This window comes from Oryctolagus cuniculus, chromosome 3 (genome assembly GCF_964237555.1).
Source record: "Oryctolagus cuniculus chromosome 3, mOryCun1.1, whole genome shotgun sequence".
NCBI lineage: Eukaryota > Metazoa > Chordata > Mammalia > Lagomorpha > Leporidae > Oryctolagus > Oryctolagus cuniculus.
The window spans coordinates 14,905,990-14,927,943 of NC_091434.1; the positions used below are offsets into that span (position 1 = coordinate 14,905,990).

General features: G+C 40.3%; 1 long non-coding RNA gene and 1 other non-coding gene across 3 annotated transcripts in view; one reads left to right on the plus strand and one right to left on the minus strand.

Annotated features, from left to right (window-relative positions):
- Positions 1–2,219: 2,219 nt before the first annotated feature.
- On the plus strand, positions 2,220–2,292 carry TRNAF-GAA (transfer RNA phenylalanine (anticodon GAA)). Its single transcript has one exon. It is a non-coding gene; the product is annotated as a tRNA-Phe (tRNA).
- Positions 2,293–7,705: 5,413 nt separating this feature from the next.
- The window catches only part of LOC127491558 (uncharacterized), a 208,921-nt gene continuing 194,672 nt past the window's right edge, over positions 7,706–21,954 (minus strand). The window contains exon 4 of one of the 2 annotated variants that reach the window (XR_011387084.1): positions 7,706–8,449. This is a non-coding gene — a long non-coding RNA (uncharacterized lncRNA). Of the gene's footprint in view, positions 8,450–21,601; positions 21,753–21,954 lie in introns of those variants that run through there. The other variant, XR_011387086.1, reaches the window with a different exon arrangement.

Consider the following 21,954-nt stretch of genomic DNA (forward strand, 5'->3'; position numbering starts at 1 on the left):
CAGTCAGGGTATTGCTTATGATAGGCGAGGAGTGTAACAGCATCATGCCACCTCCCGAGGAGAGTGAGACACCACCACAGTTTACCCTAAGGAAACTGTGACATCACCATGGCTTCTTCTGGGAAAAATCACTGTAGGGAAAGCCCTGTCTGGGCAAAGAGGTTTAAGAAAATACCATGGACTTAAAGAAAAGATGTGTTTTAAGGACTCATGGCTTTTAATTCTGACACTTATTTCATTTCACACACAAAATATTTTTTCCTCAATACTCAGAGGTTTGCTAAAAATATTTCTGTTAGTTCACATTTAAAGTTTGAGGTCTCTGAAGTTCTAAGATCTAGCAACAACAAATTGAAGGTCTCGACTTAATTTTGTTCTGATTTTCTATTCCAAAGAAACATTTAGAAATGATTTAGTACCTAGTTAGCAGGTGAAATCATGTCCTATTCTCAAAATAATGTATTTTTCTGCAAAACTACGGTAGGAAGAAATTGTAACAGCAGTGTGATTACCCTGTTACCAGACTCCCAGTTTGCGGATGACCTTGAGTGAATGAATTTGATCCTTTGGGAAGTGTTCAGCATCCACAAATTACTGGCATCTTTCAAACTGGAAGCTGGCTTGTGGGGCAGAAATGTGCTTCCTCTCTCCCCTAAAAATTTACCAAAGACCGAGGATTAACAGTTGATCCTGGAGATCTGTTTTTTTTTTTTTTAAATCTGAAAAAAGCCAGAATTTTATTTTTGTTGTTCAACATCTTTGTACTACTGCCAGTGCCATTACTCCCAGATATTGTTTAGTGCTTTTCACGGATGCAGCCTCATTCATCTCCTTATAACTCAGTAAACTGAGTCTCACTGTTATGCTATAGATGAGGTAACTGAAGTCCAGAGAAATCAAATGAATCACTCAATTCTTTCACTACATTTTACCTAAAATTGAGGGAATATAGGAAGTTATGTGATAATGACAAATGGTGTTAGATTATCTCCTATTGTAAACCATACAAAATCTGTCTTAAACCGATCATGGAATTTGACTCACTGTCTATATTTATTAAGCTTATAGGTTTTAAAATTGTTCAGAATGAGAAGAGATGAGACTTTAACTCATCAAACATGACCTATCTTCACACTATAGAATCCACCTGAGGAACATTTAGTATTAGAAATTCTAATATTACACATTCCAAAATTCTAATGTTCAGTTCACTTATGAATAAATACATTGTTAAAAGTTTATTTTAGTTTCTTGTTGCTGCTTTAACAAATTATCACAATTTTGGTGACTTAGAAAAACACGAATTTGTTATTGTATAGTTCTGGAGGTCAGACACACAAAATCAGCTTTCTAGGCTACAAGCAGGATTCTGCTGGCTGCATTCCTTTATGGAGGCTCCAGAGGAGAACCTGTTTTCTTAATTCCAAAACTGCCTGCAACCCTTGGCTTATGACTTCCATCCATTTTCAAATGCAGCAATATGAGGCCACGTCCCTCTCATGTCACCCTCTGTCTCTCTTTCCTCTGCCTCCTTCCCCCACCTGTAAGTATCCTTGTTTTTGCATTGTGCCCACCTGGAGCAGTCAGGGAAATCTTCTGACTCAAGCTAAGCTGATTGGTAACCTCCCTTCTATCTGCGACCCGATTTTCTCTTTGCTCTGTGACCTATCATGTTCATATTTTGTGGGGTTGGGATAAGGGCATCCTTGAAAGCCCATTATTCTGCCTACCCCAGAACTCTCTTTAATTTGCTCCACCATATTTTCTGTGTCTGCCGTTCCACCTTGGTGATCTCCCTGGAGCTTTAGTCTTCCCTGGTATCTATTCCTCGCTGTATTTGTGGGTCTCTGAAAGTTGCTTTCATGGAAACGGATATTCAATTAATATTTAAATACATCATGCTGTCATTTTTCTAGAAATAAAGCATATACTAGAGTGGAAATTCCAACAAAAGGCGTCTTTTATTTTGGCACCAAGAAAAGGCCATGATTTATTTCTAAGTGGAAGAAAAGGTTTGCAAGCAGAGCAGTTGGAAATGCAAATGAGAAAAGTGAAATGATTTATTACTTCCAGCTTCTAAAGATGGAACTTCCCTCATCACCTCTGTAATCATTGCTAAGTGCCAACTTTCAGCTCAATTGGAATATTGATTTTTTTTTTTTGTTATCGTAAAACAAATAGTATCTCAACAATGTCACACAGAAGGCACTGTCAGGCAAGCTGAAATAGCTCAGCTGGGAGAGCGTTAGACTGAAGATCTAAAGGTCCCTGGTTCGATCCCGGGTTTCAGCAGTGATTTTTAAAATCCCATTGATGCTTGTAGCTTTCTGGCAGTCTTCATAGCTCTGGATAGATCACTCCCTCTTTTTCAAAGTCAAAGGCCTCCTGATTGATGCTGATCCAAACTCACCTTAGTATTTTATGTCTCCAATAATAATAGCTGGGGCTGGTGTTGGTGGCATCCTGTAGGAGCACCGGTTTGTGTCCTGGCTGTTTCACTTCCTTTTATGTTAACGCACCTGAAAAAGCAGCAGAAGATGGCCCAAGCTCTTGGGCCCCTGCCACCCAGGCGGGAGACCCAGAAGTTCTAGGCTCTTGGCTTCAGACTGGCCCAGCCTTGGCTGTTGTGCCCATTTGGAGAGTGAATCAGCAGATTGGAAGATCTCTTCCTCTTTGTTTCTCTGCCTTTCAAACAAATAAATAAATGAATCCTTAAAATAATAATAGCTAACTTCTCTTGAGTAGTTAGAACCTGTCACATTTTCACCTAAAGTCAGTATATTAACTTATTTTTAAATAATCACTAAAATTCTCCATAACTACTTGTTGGGTAAGTGGGCATCTTTGAGCCTGAGACCTGGCATGCACTAGGAACAGAACAGAAAATTTTTACTCTGATTACTGGATTATTTCTCTTGGTCAGGGACTTTGCAAGATAGAGCAATGAGACATAGTTCTAAGAATTCTTCACCCCTCAAACTATGAAGGCAGTATTATAAGCCATCATTTTCTATGTCTTCCTAATTGTTCTTAAATTATGTATTGATAATTCCTTTGCATATAGCAAATGTGAAAGGATGTTCAGGCTTTAATGTTCTGTAGAAAGACTTAACTTTTTGTTCAAAGGTTCTTACCTCAGGTCCATGGTCATCAGGGGGTCTTTGAAATCCCTGAAACAGGGACATTTCAGTATTCTTATATATGAGAATACTTCAGAAAGTATGTGGAAAAATGGAATGCAAAGATGAGTTTATTTTAGTGCAAAAGACTTTGAAATTCGTGCATACATGGATCCTCAAAGGGCTCTTGGAAAATGTGTGTTATGAGAACACGATGCATGGAAAGGCTGGACCCGGCAGGGGATCTCAGAGAAGGGATGAGGAACAAGTCTCTGGGGCCACTGGGTTAGGCTATGGGCAAGACAGACAGAACTTTGTGGTTTTTAATAATTTCCACTTTGTTATTACAAGGCAATTGGCCTCTTAAATGTTGATATGCACATTCGTGCAAATGGTAATGCTGGTATCTAAAGGGAACTTGGATGATATTAAGCAGATAATTGTATTGGTAAGATAATTAAGAATCTTTTAAGATTGCATAGTCTTTATGACGATTTAAATTCTAAAGCACTGAAACACTGAAAATTCAACAGAAACATAATGTCTACTTTAATCCCAACTCTAGAGATAATCATTATTGTAGTCTTCCATCTAATCTTTTTCCAGAATTTTCCCTGTGAATCCAATAATGTACAATAAACACATATATACATAAATTCAATTGTCATTTTATATAGCAACTAGACAAGAATGAAATATTGATCTACAGTTTCCAAGCAGCAGGATTAGATATATGAATATCTAAAATACTAATAGCATTTTTTCTCTTTGGTGTGTTATCATCCACATTTCTTCCAAAATAAAGAAAAATATTAAAGGAGGCTAAGAAATGAAAACTAAAGGTCTAGTTCTAGAATAATCTAAACTTTAAAAGTCACAATTTTACTAAACCTTAAATGAGAAAGCTAAGAATAATAGAGTTAACATTTTTGAATTTTAATTTTGTGTCAGATATCATTTTGAGCAAGTGCTAAGAATTGATTTGATCAGTGATAGGGAAATTTAAAAAGCAGAGAGCAATTAGGCATTTATAGCCATCCGAGAGCACTGCAGAAAAACTCTGTGTGACAGAGCAAGTACCTGACAGTGTCACAAAGTCCAAGGAAGAGACCAAAGTGATTGGCAGCACTCAAAGCATTTAAAGAAGATGCTGCCATCATCATTGTGAGTCCAGGTGTTATAGATTATCTAAACATGGTCTGCTCAGAAATAAATATATAATAGACCACTGATGACAGCTTGGGGCTATCATTCAATGTCTTTTTTAAACTTCTTGTTCTTAGTGCAGTATTTAATCCACAAGGTCTCTTATAATTTTGTAAAGAAAATCACTTTAAAACTCACAGTGGTTTCCCCGTATATTAATGAAATTTGTTTAAAAAAGTTACAATGGTACATAAAGTAAGCTGGAATGATATTTTTAAACCGTTCTTTCTGAGAATTTAAAATATTGGCTGGAGCAGATTCCCTGACCAATAAAACCTGTTAGGAAGAGAATCAAGTGTTTAACGTCTGTATTTAATCTAGCATTAGTTCATTTTGTTTCTGTATCTGGGAACTGTTACTGCAGTGGCTTGGAAATTAAATTGTGTTCGTGCTTTTCCATCCCACGAAATCTGTGAGACTCTTTAACTACTCAGAAATGGATTCAGCCTGGTCCTGGAAAGTCTGGATGAGGCTTTCACACTGTTGGCCAGTGTAATAGAGGTTGTTCAGCAAAATAGAGACAACAGAGCTTCAGAGATAAACAGCACAAAGAAGGAAAAAGCAAGACTGAGAGATGGACAATGTACAGAAAATGTGTATGTTCTTTTTCCGAGTGCTGTGGAAATTAGGAGTAGATGAGAAATGAGGCAGAAGATCCCACTTTTCCAGGTGCACAGCTTATGGGCCCCTCCCTAGCAACTGAACTGATAAATACACATGGCCAGTCTCGAGAGCCGCTCACTGTTCCCTGTGGAGTGGACATGAGTTCAGTGACAAGCGTATCATTTCTCATATTATTTTGAAATTTTATATTTCCATGTTGTACTCATTTTTATATTAAATATTTAAAAGGTATTTCAAAATATGAAATGATTGCTAAATAGCAAAATACAGCCACTTTCTGTAACCTTTGAATGAAGAAGTTTTTAGAAAGTGACCCCCATGAACATGAAACCACAAACTTAACCTAATCTGTTTTAATACCATAAACGTTTCTTTTGTTGTGTATATTAAATAACTCCTACGCTTGAATTCTTTTCAGGAGGTTCATAGGAATCATTGGATAGAGCCAGTGGAAAAGAATGGCAATGCTGAGACTAGTTGTGCAAAATCCCTGTCAACAATGTCACTACAGAAGCACAATCTCAGAGGGTCTGAAATGTCTGACACCATGTGAATTACTTACATTCATTCCCAACAAAATGCACCTGGATAGTTGTGTTTGACCCTCTTAGGGGTAGCCTTGACTTTCTCTTTCACAGGACAACTCAAGGATAGATTTGGCACATGCTCTATAATGTAAACATTCCTTGCTTAGTTTATATACTTAGCATAGACCTTTATATCTCTGTGACTGAGTTGACTGAATGTACATTTTTATGGAGATGCAATATCAACATTATATGAGCAATTTCTTTCCCTGTAATTTATTTAGGGAGGGAGTTTTGGCTTATTTTATCCATGCATCACCAATTTTATGACTGCCAGTTTTGCCTTCTGGTAAAAAGGAAAGCAGTTGTTTGCTTTGTCAATGGGGCACAAGGTCTCCCATTCCAAGGGTAGTAACTTTGTCAAGATGACAATCGGTCCAGAACTCACTTGTTGGTCTCCAGTGATCCAGAAAACTCATTAGAGGCTACTTTCCAATGTTTATAAACTTGCTTCCCAAAAGGCCAAGAGCATGCATTTTGACCTTTGCTAATTTGCTGGACTTATTATAAAAATAATAAATTTGCCCAAAAATAAATGTTGAAGTTTTCTGATTAGTTACCATTAATACTGATAACAATTCCCATAAACCAACGGCCTCGGCTCATATTAAGCCATTCCTGCTGTTTTTCTTTTATAATCTAAAAACATCCTCATTTAACAAGTGAGAAATTCAAAATGAGCATTTTCCGTGACTTGTCAAAAGTCACATGAACAATGCACCAGGTCAGGATTTGAGTTTCTCTGACCTCCAAGGCCTTGGATTACTTGCCCTGCTATTACAGTCTGTGTTCTTCTCTGGACGAGTGGCCTGCTCATCAATTTCATATGTCATTGTATTTGAGCAAAATCCATAGCAATTCAATTATTTCATCCTCACATTTTTCCCCTTAAATATTCTCACTGTCGTGGGGATAACGTTGATTTACTGAGCACCTATTTACTGAGTACTTACCTGGTGCTGAGTACCAGGTATTCTGCAGGATACTTGCACAAGCTTACTCATTTACTTGAGATGATAGCTTGGAAGGTGAACATTCTTTCTCCATGAATTGAGGCAAGAATATGGAAGTATAAGGTGGTATTCCACCCAGTTACAGAGCTAAGCAGGAAGAGCTACTCATGCAGCCAAGCCCTGCCTGCCACACCAAGGGCAGTGCTATGTGATTGGAGCCAGGGTCCTAATTCACACTCACACTTTGCTCTTGAACAATGAGTCTTTCCTGTAGCGCATGCACCTGTTTTATCAGCAGACCATATTCCACAATTCCATGTTCTTCTAGGAGTTGTTCTAGGAGTGACTAAAAGAAGCACATTTGTGTAAAGATGAGGTTTTTCTCTTTATTTGTAGTTTTTTAAATCTGCTAAGCATATTTGATATTTGCTGCTGTTGTATTGTCCCTTTGTGGGGGCTATATCTTTTCTTCAAGCCAGAGAATCTCAGAGCAGTCTTGCTATGTGTAGGTCAATCTCTGCAAATTTCACATCTCTGGGCTCTCATTTAAAAAAAGAATAAAAATTTTTCATTCTGAGACTACACTAAAATTAAATATGGAGATTCCTTTTGCATACTAAAATTAAATATGGAGATTCCTTTAGCGTTAAGTAGAAGAAATCATAGTTTGAAAATCATGTGGATTTCTTTTATAGTTTTAACAATTTATGTATTTACATGTATTTTATAATTACAACATTAGGAACATGGTAATTCTTCCCACCATCCCTGCCCTCTCACCCACTCTCCCACCCCTCTTCTTCCTCCCTCTCCTGTTCCCTGTCCTGTTTTTCACTAAGATCTATTTTCATTTAACTTTACATACAGAGGATTAATTCTATTCTAGGTAAAGAGTTCAATGCTTGTATGAGAAAGAAAAAGAAAGAAAAAAAAAAAAACAAACTTCTTCAACAGTCCAGACAAGGGCTGTTCAGTTAGTGCATCTTGCAGGTGATTTCGCTTTATTTTCCCCTTTCGCTTTTCTCTTCCTTCCTCCCCTCCTTTCCTTTTAGAAACTTATCTTTAAAGAAGAACCCAAGAATGATACATTTTTGTGAGCTTTTAGACATAGCTATAGCTATGAGACATAAGAATATCTTCCACTTAATACACTAAAAGGAAGTGATTCTTGAGAACAGGTTTTTCTATTAAGTCTCATGAAACAACTCTTTGAGGACAGAGGTCCTGCACGGGAAGTTAGTGCACAGTGAGTCTTGTTTATTGAATAATTAACACTCTTATGTATGATGTCAGTGGTCACCCAAGGCTCTTTTTTATTATAGAAAGCTTTTATTTAATAAATATAAATTTCATAAGTACAACTTGTGGATTATAGCGGTTCTTCCCCCATACCTGCCCTTCTACCCCCAAACCATCCCACCTTCTACTCCCTCTCCCATCTCATTCTTCATTAAGATTCATTTTTAATTATCTCTATATACAGAAGATAAACTCAATGCTAAATAAAGATTTCAACAGTTGGCACTCACACAGACACACAAAGTATAAAGTACTGTTTGAAGACTAGTTTTACCGTTAATTCGCATAGTACAACACATTAAGGATAGAGGTCCTACATGGGGAGCAAGTGAACAGTGACTTTTGCTGTTGATTTAACATTTGACACTCTTATTTATGATGTCAGTGATCACCTGAGGCTCTTGTGATAGCTGCCAAGGCTATGGAAGCCTCTAGAGTCCACACACTCTGACATTATTTAGACAAGGCCATAATCAAAGTGGAAGTTCTCTCCTTCCTTCAGAGAAAGGTACCTCCTTCTTTGATGGCCTGTTCTTTCCACAGGGATCTCACTCACAGAGATCTTTCATGTAGAACATTTTTGCCACGGTGTCTTGGATATCCATGCCTGAAATGCTCCCCTGGGCTTTTTAGCCAGTCATGTGGAATTCTTCACCCTGACCTGAATGTTGAGAAAAATTTTTAAAAAATTATAAAAATAGAGTTAAATATGTTTATTTTGGTGTAAACATTTTATAGAGATCTATGCGTAGTTTTTTTTTCATAATATGTATTTTCTATGAACTGTTTTGCCAATCTATTGTATATTTCGACTGGAAAGTTAACACTTATTTCTCCAGAGACTCACAGCAGTGATGAAAAGCCACCTATTCTACGATGCCTAGTTCTGAGAGATCTGCAGTGGGTGTGCATCTGATGTTTGACAAGAAGGGCTTTGTGTGCCAGGATCTGAGTTACAAGAATATCATGGAGGGACTGGATGATCCTTTCTGGAAAGACCAAGGTACACAGAGAGTAAGGTGTTACTTGGTGATATTTGGCGTTTGCATTACAAGATTAAGAAATGTGAACATGGAACTCCATACGTTGCATTAAACAATCCCTGTGAGAGAACTGTGGAAAATGAATTATGCACAGGCACAAATTACTGGAGAACCAGGAGCTAAATGCCCTTTAAGTGATAGGAGGGTTCAGGACAAGGCAAATAAAACTCTTCATGTGGAAATGACAGAAACACTCCAGTGCCCAGAGTTTAAAGAACCAAGAAAGATCCCCCAGAGTGCTTTACAGAACGATGCAGTTATCTTTTAACTGCTGTAAATAAGAGCTATCAGTGGCCAGCCAGTGCTCTGTGTGAAGTTCCCTGAAGGGTCTCTCATTCTTATATGGACTCCAGAATCACCTAGGGAGGTTTCTAACAAAAATACCAGGGCCAAGCCCTCCGCTCAGAGGGTTAGTGGGAGGGGTGCTGGTGTGACCTTCTGTGTTCCTTTTTGCCCAGTGTCCTCTGGAGGTCAACGAGGAGAGTCCCATACCTTTTCTGAGAATGAAGGGAATCCCTGTGGGGCCTCCAATCAGCAGATTTTTGTATGGGGGGGGGGTCATCAAAAAATTCATGGAAACCACAAATGAGTAAATTATGCGTGACTTCACATTTTTTTTCTGCATAAAAACAAATCTTTTGATTCCATTTTCCATGAGCCTTTGAAGCACCCTTTTTTATTTAATTTGCTTCTGGGAACTGCATAACGTTGAATCTAAGAGAGTGTCCAGCTGGGGATGAGTATGAAAGTTACAGCTGCTGCCTATTCTCGGAAGGATTAAGCTTAAGTGGAAGAAGTCTCAGGGCAAAATTTAAACTGTAAAGTATTTTTGCCTCTTTCTGCTAGAGTGTGAGCAACCTGACATCAAAGAACGTGGCTCGTTCATTTTTGTAGCTTCAATTTTTGTGATAATGCCTGCTGTTAACAGATACTGGTGGAGGTAGTGAAGGATTGATAACTTTGAAAAATATTGCCTATCAAAAATTGGGCTCATTATATGAATGCTGATTCTTTGATTTGTCTGTTTACGTTTAATACTAGTTTCTTATCATTAAGGGCAATTTACAATTCAAATATAATCAACACCATGGGGGTTAGATATACCTGCAGGTATATAGTTATGTATAATACCTGCACCATCCATATATATGTGTGTATATATATATATATGTATTACATTTATTCTTTCCAATCTGTAGAATGGTAGGATGGGAAATAGCCATTTTTAAAATAAAAGATTTATTTATTTATTTATTTGAAAGGTAAAGTTACAGAGAGAGCTAGAGCTAGAGTGAGAGTGAGAGAAAGTGAGAGAGAGAGAAAATCTTCCATCTGTTGATTTACTCCCCAAATGGCCCCAATGGCTACAGCTGAAGCCAGAAGCCCCAAGCTTCGTTTGGGTCTCCAATATGGGTGCAGTACTAAGTACTTCGGCTATCCTCTGCTGCTTTCCCAGACCATTAGCCGGGAGGCGGATTGGAAGTGGAGCAGCCAGAACTTGAACCAGCACCCACTTGGGATGCTTGTCTTGTGGGTGGCCACTGTACCAGCTATGCCACAGAGCTAGCCCCAGAATAGTCTTTTTAAACAATCATTATTATATGGTAGTTTAATTACCCATCCTTAGCAATGTAAATGTAAAAGAAAACTAAGTCGACAGGAAACTAAGAGACCCTATTTATCTTCCTATTATACCTGGCACACACCAAAGCTTCCAAATGTCCTATGTGGGTCAGAACTGGAAAGTTCTTGAGATTGTATCTCAAGGATGTAGGTACTTAGAAAATCCAAAATCTACTCTTAACACTGTTTTTAATCTCTTGGAATTAGACTTGTGCAGAATCTGACCTTGTCTCTGCTCTCCCTCCAAGACTGCTACCTGTTCTCTGTTCCTGGACTCCGGCCCCTATACTCTTTCTACCCCAGCAGCTGCAGTGATCTCTAAGGAACAAAGTGAATCTGTCTCTCTCATCTGCTCAAATCAGTGCAGTGACCACCATTTATGTTTGAGCGAAAGCTGTCATCCTTATAACAGCACACTGGGTCTCCCTAGTCTGACCTTGCTATTGCTTCTCTCACCCTGCTCACACTGAGGGAGGCAAATGGGCTCTAGAATATTCTAGGATGTGCTCTTCCTTAATCTTTCACTTAATCTTTCACTTACTCCACATGTGGAGTAAGTGACTGCTCAATGGCGCTACTTTGCCCACCCATCTAAAATTGTAATCTGTCCTGTGGCCCCCATTCCACACATTCTGGATTATCTTCCCTGACCTACCAAGAGCTGTACCTCTCATGATGATGCCTGTGTTATTAAGACAGCTGCTAGATTTGAGAAGAACCCCATATCTAAGTTGTGATTCACAACTCTGCTTCCTTGGTTTAGTGCAGCCAGGCACTGTGATGGCTGCTGAGGGTGAGTGTTTTCATAGCCATGTACGGGGAGGGCAGGAAAGCTCTGAAAGTTAAGTGAGAAGAAGGAAAAATTCTGAGCAAGCAATCTCTGAATTCAGGCAGTGGGAAAGTTAAGAACTAGACAAGCCGAAGCATGCATGTTCTATATAGGTAGGAGCAGAAGTAGAAAAGACATGCTTGGTTCTGCAATGTAAAAAAAAGTTTTATTATTTATTTATTCTTCTTTGAGATTAAAGAGACAGAAAAGGAAGGAGACAGAGACAGAGAGAACTCCCACCTGATGGTTTTCTCTCGATTACTTGCAACCACTGGGCCAAGGCTGGGAAGCAGGAACTTAACTCAGGTCTCCCAAGAGGTTGACAGGGACCTGCCTACCTAGACCATCACCTGCTGCCTCCTCAAATCTGTACCAGCAGGAAGCTGGAATCTGGAATTGAAGCCAGGCATTCTAATGTGGGATATGGGCCTCAACTCTATCTTTAAATCTGTAAAATGAAGGAAGTAAATTTTTTAAATTAAACCTATCTTAACGTTCTACAAAAACTGTAAATCATTCTTTAGCAGTTTTTTTCCTAGTAGCTGATACATTTTGCTTATAATTTCATGTAATGAATTCATAGCCCTGGAGTTCAAGTTTTCTAACATTTCTGAGATAGAGAATAAGAGGTAGAGAATAAGACTAACCAAAGTTTAAGTCTATAAATTGGCAAGATTAGCATTTTCCTTTAGCTTTCATATATTTGTGTCACTTAGTGAATAACAAACAATACATGTTTCAAACAAATATTAGGCCAATTAAATGAGAAAATCTAGGTAGAGTCCTGAACATAGGTGTTTATTTATTTATTTATTTATTTTTTGACAGGCAGAATGGACAGTGAGAGAGAGAGAGACAGAGAGAAAGGTCTTCCTTTGCCGTTGGTTCACCCTCCAATGGCCGCCGCGGCCAGCGTGCTGCGGCCGGCGCACCGCGCTGATCCGATGGCAGGAGCCAGGTACTTCTCCTGGTCTCCCATGGGGTGCAGGGCCCAAGCACTTGGGCCATCCTCCACTGCACAACCGGGCCACAGCAGAGAGCTGGCCTGGAAGAGGGGCAACCGGGACAGAATCCAGCACCCCGACCGGGACTAGAACCCGGTGTGCTGGCGCCGCTAGGCGGAGGATTAGCCTAGTGAGCCGTGGCGTCGGCTGAACATAGGTGTTTATAAAAGCACCCTCCCACACACACGCATCAGTTGTGGTAACCTGCAGCCATAGTTAAGAACATATATCATGTTTTCTGTGAAGATCATTGTGCAAGTACACGCCAAGATAAAAATAATGTTTCAGTTGAACTAACTCATGCATCTGGAAAAACTTCTGAGTTTCTGCTAATGTTGCTAACAAGAGGGATTGTGGAGGAAGAGAAGCTCCACCCTCTATCTTTGTCAGTAAAACTCGAAACACACTCAAGATACAGTTAGAACAATGGGAGGACGTTGGTTGAAGCTTTACATTGTGTTTATGATTGCTTTATATTTTAAAGAGATTTCATCAAGTTCTTGCCTATGATGTTTAGAAGCACTGAACAATCTCAACCCAGAAATTAATTATACCAAAGAATCCATCCTGGGGAAGTAAGTGCATGCTAACTACTAGCAGATTGCTACAGAAGCAGACAGCACACAGATGAGATTTCCTAGGACAATGTCAACTTCGTGTCATTTTATTTTCAATAAAACCCTTGTGTGAAATGTACTTGTTCAGTTTGATTAAATCATCTTGTTAGCTTGCTCTCCCTCCATCCCTTTGTGCCCCCTCCCCCATTTTGTGTTTGGTTAGGAAGCAATTTAGGCCCAGATTCCCCTTTATACATTCATTGTATGAGGGACTTTGGCAATAGATCTCGTGTGATCACATCAGCTAATCAGAAAAGAATTTGTAAAGCACATTAGAATCTCTGGGAAAGCCTGGCTCCAAGTCTTGCAGAGCTGGAGAATGGCAAAGCATGTCTGTTGTGTACTCACCATGTGAGAATACTTCAAAAAGTTCATGAAGAATGTGTACTATAAAAAAACTGTGCATGGGTTTCAAAATTTATTTGCATCAAAGTAAGTTTATCTCTTAATTTCATTCTTCCATGAATTTTTAAAAGTATCCTTGTAATACCAGAGAGAATATTTCATTACCTTGTATCCAGATCAGTTTATTTTCAGTGCTGAAAATATACCTGGGGACAGGCATTGTGGTACCAACTGGGACACCCACATCCCATATCAGAGAGTCTGGGCTGGAATCCCACCTCCTCTTTCTCTCCTGCTGTAGATGATGGTCCAAGTACTTGGGTTCCTGCCACCTGTGTGGGAGACCTGGATGGAGTTATTGGCTCCTGACTTCGGCCTGACCCAGCCCTGAATTGGGGAGTAAACCAGCAGATCAGCAGATGGAAGATTCTCTCTCTCTCTCTCTCTCTCTGTGTCTCCTCTTTCTCTCTCATTCTACCTTTCAAGTAAATATATAAACTTTAAAAATTGAAATATACTCAGTTAACAAGATTCTATGAATTAAAATGCTTTTAAAAAGTTAGATTTTGAGAAAATAAGTTAGAATTTGGGGGCCAGTGCTGTGACATAGTAGGTTAAGCATCTGCCTGCTGTGCTGGCATCCCATATGGGCACTGGTTCGAGTCCTGGCTATTCCACTTCCCATCCAGCTCCCTGCTAATGGTCTGGGAAATCGGTGGAAGCTGGCTCAAGACGCTGGACCCCTGCACCCATGTGGGAGACCTGGAAGAAGATCCTGGCTCCTGGCTTCAGATCTGCCCAGCTCTGGTCTTTGCGGCCATTTGTAAGTGAACCAGCTGATGGAAGACTTCTCTCTCTGTCTCTCCCTCCCTCTGTCTGTGACTCTGTCTTGCAAATAAATATATAAATCTTCAAAAACAAAAAAACCTGCTTCCTGAAAAAAAGTTGGATCTTTACAGCACATATTCTACAGAAAACAATGTTGTCATTGTTAAATTATATTTGATTAAAATTCAAGATGAAAAAGAAAACCTTTTAAAAACAATATGCTTAGACATGTTATTGAATTATTTTGAAGCCTTCTTTATCTGTGTAGATATTTATCCTGAAAGTTTTTTTTAAGCTTTTATTTATTTATTTGGTAGATAGAGTTACAGACAGAGAGGGAGAGAGATAGAGAAAGGTCATCTATCCGCTGGTTCACTCTCTAAAAGGCCACTTGGTTCCAAAACCAAGAACCAGGAGCTTCTTCCAGGTCTCCCACATAGGTGCAGGGGCCCAAGCACTTGGTCATATTTCACAGCCCTGAAAAAAGTTTTGTAAACCTCTGTTTGAATTAAGTCCACTGCTTTCAGCATGGTGGAAAACGTTGCTGGTCTGGTTTACACAGTTTTCCCTCTACCAGCCTCTCTGCCCTCATTTTTTTTTTTTTTTTGACAGGCAGAGTGGACAGTGAGAGAGAGAGAGAGAGACAGAGAGAAAGGTCTTCCTTCTGCCATTGGTTCACCCTCCAGTGGCCGCCACGGCACGCGCGCTGCAGCCGGCGCAACGCACTGATCCGAAGGCAGGAGCCAGGTGCTTCTCCTGGTCTCCCTGGGGTGCAGGGCCCAAGCACTTGGGCCATCCTCCACTGCACTCCCGGGCCACAGCAGAGAGCTGGCCTGGAAGAGGGGCAACCGGGAAAGAATCCGGTGCCCCGACCGTCTGCCCTCATTTCTTACCATTTCTTTTGTTTCTCCCTTTTAGCTGAACCACCTTGTTCAGTCCCTCAGACTCTCCGAGCTTTGCTGGTCTCTGCATTGATGCTCTCATCAGACTTTTGCATCCTTAACAATTATTCACCTTTGACAGCTCAAACATCTCTTGCTCAGAGCAGCCTCATCTGACCTCCCTTACAAAATGAAATCCCCACTCAGACCAGCGGAGATCCTTACCTCCATCTGAGGCTTTCATCCCTGCAGTCCATGGAAGCTCATGTATTCAGAGGCTCCAGGGATCAGAGCATGCCTGTCTCTGGGGAGCATCGTTCTGCCTGCCAACCACAGGTTGTGCAGGTCCTGATCACACAGGACACCTCAGCAGAGCCTGTTGGCTCCTGGAGATGTGCCAGGCCTGTTTCACTTTCTCTATATTTCCCTTTAGAGCCAGCCTTGATAATGTGAGTGTCTACAAATCTGTCCAATGTATCATATGGCAGCCTGGATTCTGAGAAGGTCAGCGAAGGAGGATGTACTGCATGCAAGCCAACGCACACTTTGGATTCTGTTTTATCAGTTCTGAACATGTAAGCATGGAACATTCTCTAAAGAACGCTGAGGTCTAAACTTAGGTATCTTCAAGCACAGTGTAAGAACAGGATTTTTACAAGGGTTATGATTCTGTTCCCTTGGGAGTTTTAAATTCATTGCTTTTGGGAGCTGGAAACTTAAAAAATGCTGCCTATATCTCTATGACTTCTGTTTTTGTCTTGGCTTTTCTGCAATTGATTAATGAGAAAGTTTAGTAAAATAAATAAAGATGGTTGGAATCTAATTATTGAAAATGCTTCTATGAGCTTCTGATTAGCTAAGATTTTGGAAAACAAGATCCGCAGGGGCCAGTGTTGTGGTGTAGTAGGCTAAGACTCTGCCTGTAGAGCCAGCATCCCATAAAGGCACTGGTTCGTATCCCAGCTGCTCCTCTTCCGAACTAACTCTCTGCCTATGGCCTGGGAAAGCAGTGGAACATGGTCCAGTCAAGTGCTTGGGTCCCTGCACCCACATGCTAGACCTAGAGGAAGCTCCTGGCTACTAGCTTTGATTGGCCCAGCTCTGGCCATTGCAGTCATTTGGTGGTGGTGGTGGTGGGGTGAACCAGTGGGTGGAAGACATTTCTCTCTGTCTTTCTCTCTGTGTGTCTGGAACTCTGCCTCTCAAACAATCTTTAAAATAAAAACAAGATGTACAAGATAGATTTCAGTGTCTGTAAGATGTCTCTGGGGTAGTGTTTACTTGGTCTCTGACGTACATTCATTCCTGGCCCTGCCCTGACTCCAGGTCAAGATAATGAGCGGGCCATTGTCCCTGAAGCTTGTAATGTGCTCTTTTGTAATTCCCTGCATGACTTTCCCAACACTACCAAACTCTCCTGTCCCCAGGGAAGCACTAATCTGTTTCCACTACATATACATTTCTAGAATTTTATAAGTAGGATTGTTTAGTGTATGTGCTTTTTAAATTGGCTTCTTTTATTTTTGAGTTTTGCCCATGTTGTTACATGTGGTAGCATTTCAATGCTTTTAACTGGTAAATAGTATTCAATTATATGGATATACTAAATCTGTTTACCCATTCATTCTTTGGTGGATATTTGGGTTACTTCCAGCTTTTGCCTATTGCAAATAAAGCTGTTATGAATATTAATGGAAAAGTCTTTGAGTAGATATCTGCTTTCATTAGTCTTGAGAAAATACCTAGATGTGGAAAAGCTTGTTCATATGGTAGATGTATGTTTAATTTTAAAATAAATTGTTAAGCTGTGTTCTGACATTGTTGTACCATATTATATTTTTACCAGCAGTAAAGAAAGTTCCATTTGCTGCTTGTGTTTTTTGTTTTTCCCCCTTTTTGGCCAACTCTTGATATGGCCAAGCTATTTTGTAGATAGTTCTATTTCTAATTTGCCATTGAGTTTTAACTTGTATGTCCCTAACAACCAACCATGTCTAGCATCTTTTCTTTTTTTTATAGAATGTTTTTATTTAATAAATATGAATTTCATAAGTACAACACTGGATTATACCAGTTCTTCCCCCCATACTTGCGCTCCCACCCTCAAACCATCCCACCTCCTACTCCCTCTCCCATCCCATTCTTCATTAAGATTCATTTTCAATTATATTTATATACGGAAGATCAACTCTATACTAAGTAAACAGTTTGCACTCACACAGACACATAAAGTATAAAGTACTGTTTGAAGACTAGTTTTACCGTTAATTCTCATAGTACAACTCATTAAGAACAGAGGTCCTACATGGGGAGCAGCTGCACAGTGACTCCTGTTGATTTAACATTTGACACTCTTATTTATGATGTCAGTGATCACCCGAGGCTGTTGTCATGAGCTGCCAAGGCTATGGAAGCCTCTTGAGTCCACACACTCTGACATTATTTAGACAAGGCCATAATCAAAGTGGAAGTTCTCTCCTTCCTTCAGAGAAAGGTACCTCCTTCTTTGATGGCCCCTATCCAGCATCTTTTCATGTACTCATTTGCCATCTCTATATTTTTTTAGGTTCTGTTCAAATTGCATGTCCAATTGCTTTACTTGTTTTGCTTTTTTTCTTTAATTTATTTACTTGAAAGTAGAGTTATGGAGAGAGAGAGAGAGAGAGAGAGAGAGATCTTCCAGATGCTAGTCCACTCCCTACATGGCAGCAATGGCTAGGGCTGGGCCAGGCTGAAGCCAGGAGAAAGCTTCATCTGTGTCTCCCAGGTGGGTGGCAGGATCCCAACCTCTTGGGACATTTTCAACTGCTTTCCCAAGAGCATTAGCAGGGAGCTGGATCAGAAGTGGAACAGACACGACTCCAGCTGTAGCCCATATAAGAGACTGGTATGGCAAGACACAGCCTAACCTGCTGGTCCACAGCACCAGCCCCCAGCTTTACTTTCTTATGAGAATCGATTATATTTGCAAAAGACATCCTGCATTGAAGTCCTTTTTCAAGTGGGAAATGTGCAAGTGTTTTCTCTCAGACTGTGCCTTATTTTTGAAATGTTATTAACAGTGCTTTCCAAGAACAAAAATTCTTAATTTTATTGAAGACCATTTTTTCTTTTATGGATTGTGATTTTGTTTATGGCTGAGAGATCATTGCCTAACAGAAAGTCTTAAAATTTTTCTGTTGTGTTCCTTCTAGTTTTCTTAAATTGTTTTTTATTGAAGTCTGTGACCCATTTTGAATTTAGTTCTGCATATAGTATAAAATATAGTTTGAAATTCTATATAGGAAACAAGTACACTGGAAAGAATAACTGTGTAGGGAAAAGAACTTTACAGACTTTAAATTTCTTGTTTAATGCAGAAATAAGAACAATATACTGTGGATTAAATACTAAGTAAAAGCCCTTTTCTCTACTGTTGAGGAACAGTGTTATTTTCTGCATACTATTTGTTGAATTCTTTACTTAGTGTAGAGTTAATCTTATAAGTATAAAACAAACTGAAGGCAGATCATTTTAAAAATAAAAGAAAGAATAAGAGAGGAAGGAAGAGCAAGGCTGGAAGTGTGGGCAGGAGAGGGTATGGTGGGAAGTCTCACTATGCTCCTGAATCTGTATCCATGACGTACATGAAATTTGTTCACCTGAAAAACTAAATTAACTAATTAATTAAAAATATATATGTAAGAGCAGCACATAATAATGACACCATAAGGACTTGGAGGCAAGAATCAAATATCTGTCTTTAAAGGTTCTTACACAGTACATGGAATGCGCTTGAAGGTAGACTGTGGCAAGTTAAAAATTGTACTGTGAGCCCCAAAGCAACTGTTAAATAACAACACGGAGTTATAGTTTGAGAACCAGCAAGCATCCCAGCTGCACACAGAAAACAAGAGAAAAAGAGAACAAAGAACAGATGGGACAAATAGAACCAGACAACAAGATGGTAGATTTAAACCCAACTATGTCAGTAATTATATTCATTCCAAACGGCCTAAAGACAACATGTGAGTTATCTGTCCCACTTAACAAGTAACTCCCAAGCACAAGAATTTCCTGCCACAGACATTAGTCATGTCAAAGGCACAACTTCTGAGGACCAAGACTGGGAGCAACTTAGCTGGATGTTTTTGGCTCATGTATCCCATCTGTGTGAAGGCCAAGCTGCCAGCCAGGGCCACCAGCATCTGAAGATTGCAGTGGGGTTGGGAGATTTGCTTCTGGGCTCACTCATGCGTTCCCTGCTAGAGGCCTTGGTTCCTCATGCAAAGCATCTCTCCATTAGGCCACTCATGACGCAGCATCTGACTTCCCCAGGGTGAGGGGGCAGGGTGTGGGGAGAGGAGTCAGGAGTCCTTATGATCGAATCACAAATAGTCATCCTAACGTGATGGATGTGGCTGTGTGGATAGACATGGTCTTGCTGGAGTCAGCAGAAATTTTCTTTTGATTCTTAAAATCTTGAAAAGTTAGATGTAATTTCCTGAGTTGAGAAACTTATCCAATTTTTCTTTCAATCTGCAAGTCAAGTATCATCCTGAATTTACATTTATTTTCTTAATTTGGCCCCGAACAGGTGAGGTTTAAGAAAGAAATTTCAGATAAACACTGAACAGACTCTAGTTAAACAGCCAAACAGGAGGCTAGAATTTATTTCAACTGCCTTAAATTCAGAAATTTAGAAAAAAATTAGCACAGAGAGAGGGATCTGCCACCAGTGCAGCGGCCTCATCCATCTAGAACACTTACTGGGAGTTAATATTAATGCAGCAGTTTCTGTGTAGACTTTTACAGCTGCAAAGACAATTAAATCACAACAGCAACATTGAGGCTTAATGCTATAACGAGTACTCAAACAGTATATTTCACTTTGTGTTTCTATGGGGGTGCAAACGATTGAAATCTTTACTTAATGTACACTAAACTGATCTTCTGTAAAAAAAAAAAAAAAAGAAATTATCAATTCCCAACTTGACTCTCACTGGGATTAAACATGACAATAGGTCTGATCTGATTTCATCATCATTTAAAAAAAAAATCATCTAGGGCCGGCGCCGCGGCTCACTAGGCTAATCCTCCGCCTAGCGGCGCCAGCACACCGGATTCTGTCCCGGTTGCCCCTCTTCCAGGCCAGCTCTCTGCTGTGGCCAGGGAGTGCAGTGGAGGATGCCCCAAGTGCTTGGGCCCTGCACCCCATGGGAGACCAGGAAAAGCACCTGGCTCCTGGCTCCTGCCATCGGATCAGCGCGGTGCGCCGGCGGCAGCGCGCCAGCCACGGCGGCCATTGGAGGGTGAACCAACGGCAAAAGGAAGACCTTTCTCTCTGTCTCTCTCTCTCACTGTCCACTCTGCCTGTCAAAAAAAAAAAAATCATCTATTATTTTTCACTTTATGTTTCTGTGTGGGAGCAAACTGTTGAAATCCTTACTTAAGGTATACTAAGCTGATCTTCTGTATATTAAGATAATCGAAAATGAATCTTGATGTGAATGGAAGGGGAGAGGGAGTGGGAAAGGGGAGGGTTGTGGGTGGGAGGGACGGTATGGGGGGGGGGAAGCCATTGTAACCCATGAGTCGTACTTTGGAAATTTATATTCATTAAATAAAAGATAAAAAAAAAAAGTTTAAAAAAAAAAATCACAACAGCAGTGCCTTGGCAGCTTCGGGAGCTTGCGTGGCTCCGTTCCTGTGCAAAGTTAGTTGGCAAGCAGGCCAGTGACAAGGGTTTCTTGAGCTTCCCAGAGCTAGGCACCTTTCATTTCCCCCCTAGTTCAAATAATAAATAAACTTCTGGGGATTCCTCCTAAAAGAACATCCTTGAAAACTTCAGAAAAAAAAGTGACATTTGTACATTGATGAGCTCTGTTCCAATTGCTTTGCATATCACCTCGCCAATGAGTAGAGCTTGCCAAGGCCCGTACATACCAGGGAAATGGCCCCCTCATGCAAAACCATGAGACTATTTACATAGACCTCACTTTGCAAGTCCAATGGCAATCTTAAAGAATAAGAAGGAGCGGGGATCAAGACTCGGATGCAGGGTGTACCTGAGCGACCAAGGCACCAGTGAGCTGATTCTTGTCACTTTTAAGGGGCAACTTTGGTTCTGAGTTATACCTGTGAAGGCTTCCATGTGTCTGCAGCAGATGCAGCTGAACACATAAGGTAGCTGTGTGAATCTTTGCATTTTTCAAATGGAAAGGAGATGTTCCAACCTGGAAGACGAATTTATTTCTTCAGACATTTCCCTTAATTATGAGGCTATAATTTAGGCAAGGTGCAGATGCTAAATGTCTCCTGAGTTCTGTTAAACTAAAAAGTGCTCACCTACCACATTTTGATATAAGCAGAGAGAACACCACTTTAAAAAATGGTATAGCTCTATCCTGACATAAATGTCTTTGATTTCAGACAATGAGTATCTTTGCACTGGTGTCTTTGTATCTATGTGTTGTGAGTACCTGTGTGTGTGTTCATACATACAGAACTGCTACCTAATTTGTAAGGGAAAACTAGCATGGCACACTTAACCAGGTAGTGTTTCTTCTTGACTGAGACAGGACTGTGACTGTAGGTTCATGGCTACTAATGGAGATTCTGAAGGGGAAAGGGCCCAGGAATCAGGCAGACTCAGGTAAGGCATTAAGAAATGTGTGTCAGCACCTGGACTTCCGCCTGTTCAAGGGTCTGCTTCCTAGTTTCTGTTTCATCAGTCACAAGAGAGCTTCATGAGGTCCGCAGTCCCGGGATGAATGATCAAGAAGTGGCAGCAGTGTTCGCTCCTGTGTGAAAGACTTAAGGACGTAGAAGCAGTCAGTCTCTGACCTGGGGATTTTCTTAGGTGATGCTCAGAGGGAGAAGGAACGAGTCATCCTGTGACTCTTTTTCTGGGAAACTGTTGTGGATTGAGGAAATAGCCCAACGCCAGATTGCAGCTCCCGGTAGCCAATGGTTTTGGCAGTTGCTATCTCTTTATTTGGGAATAAGCAGCCAAAC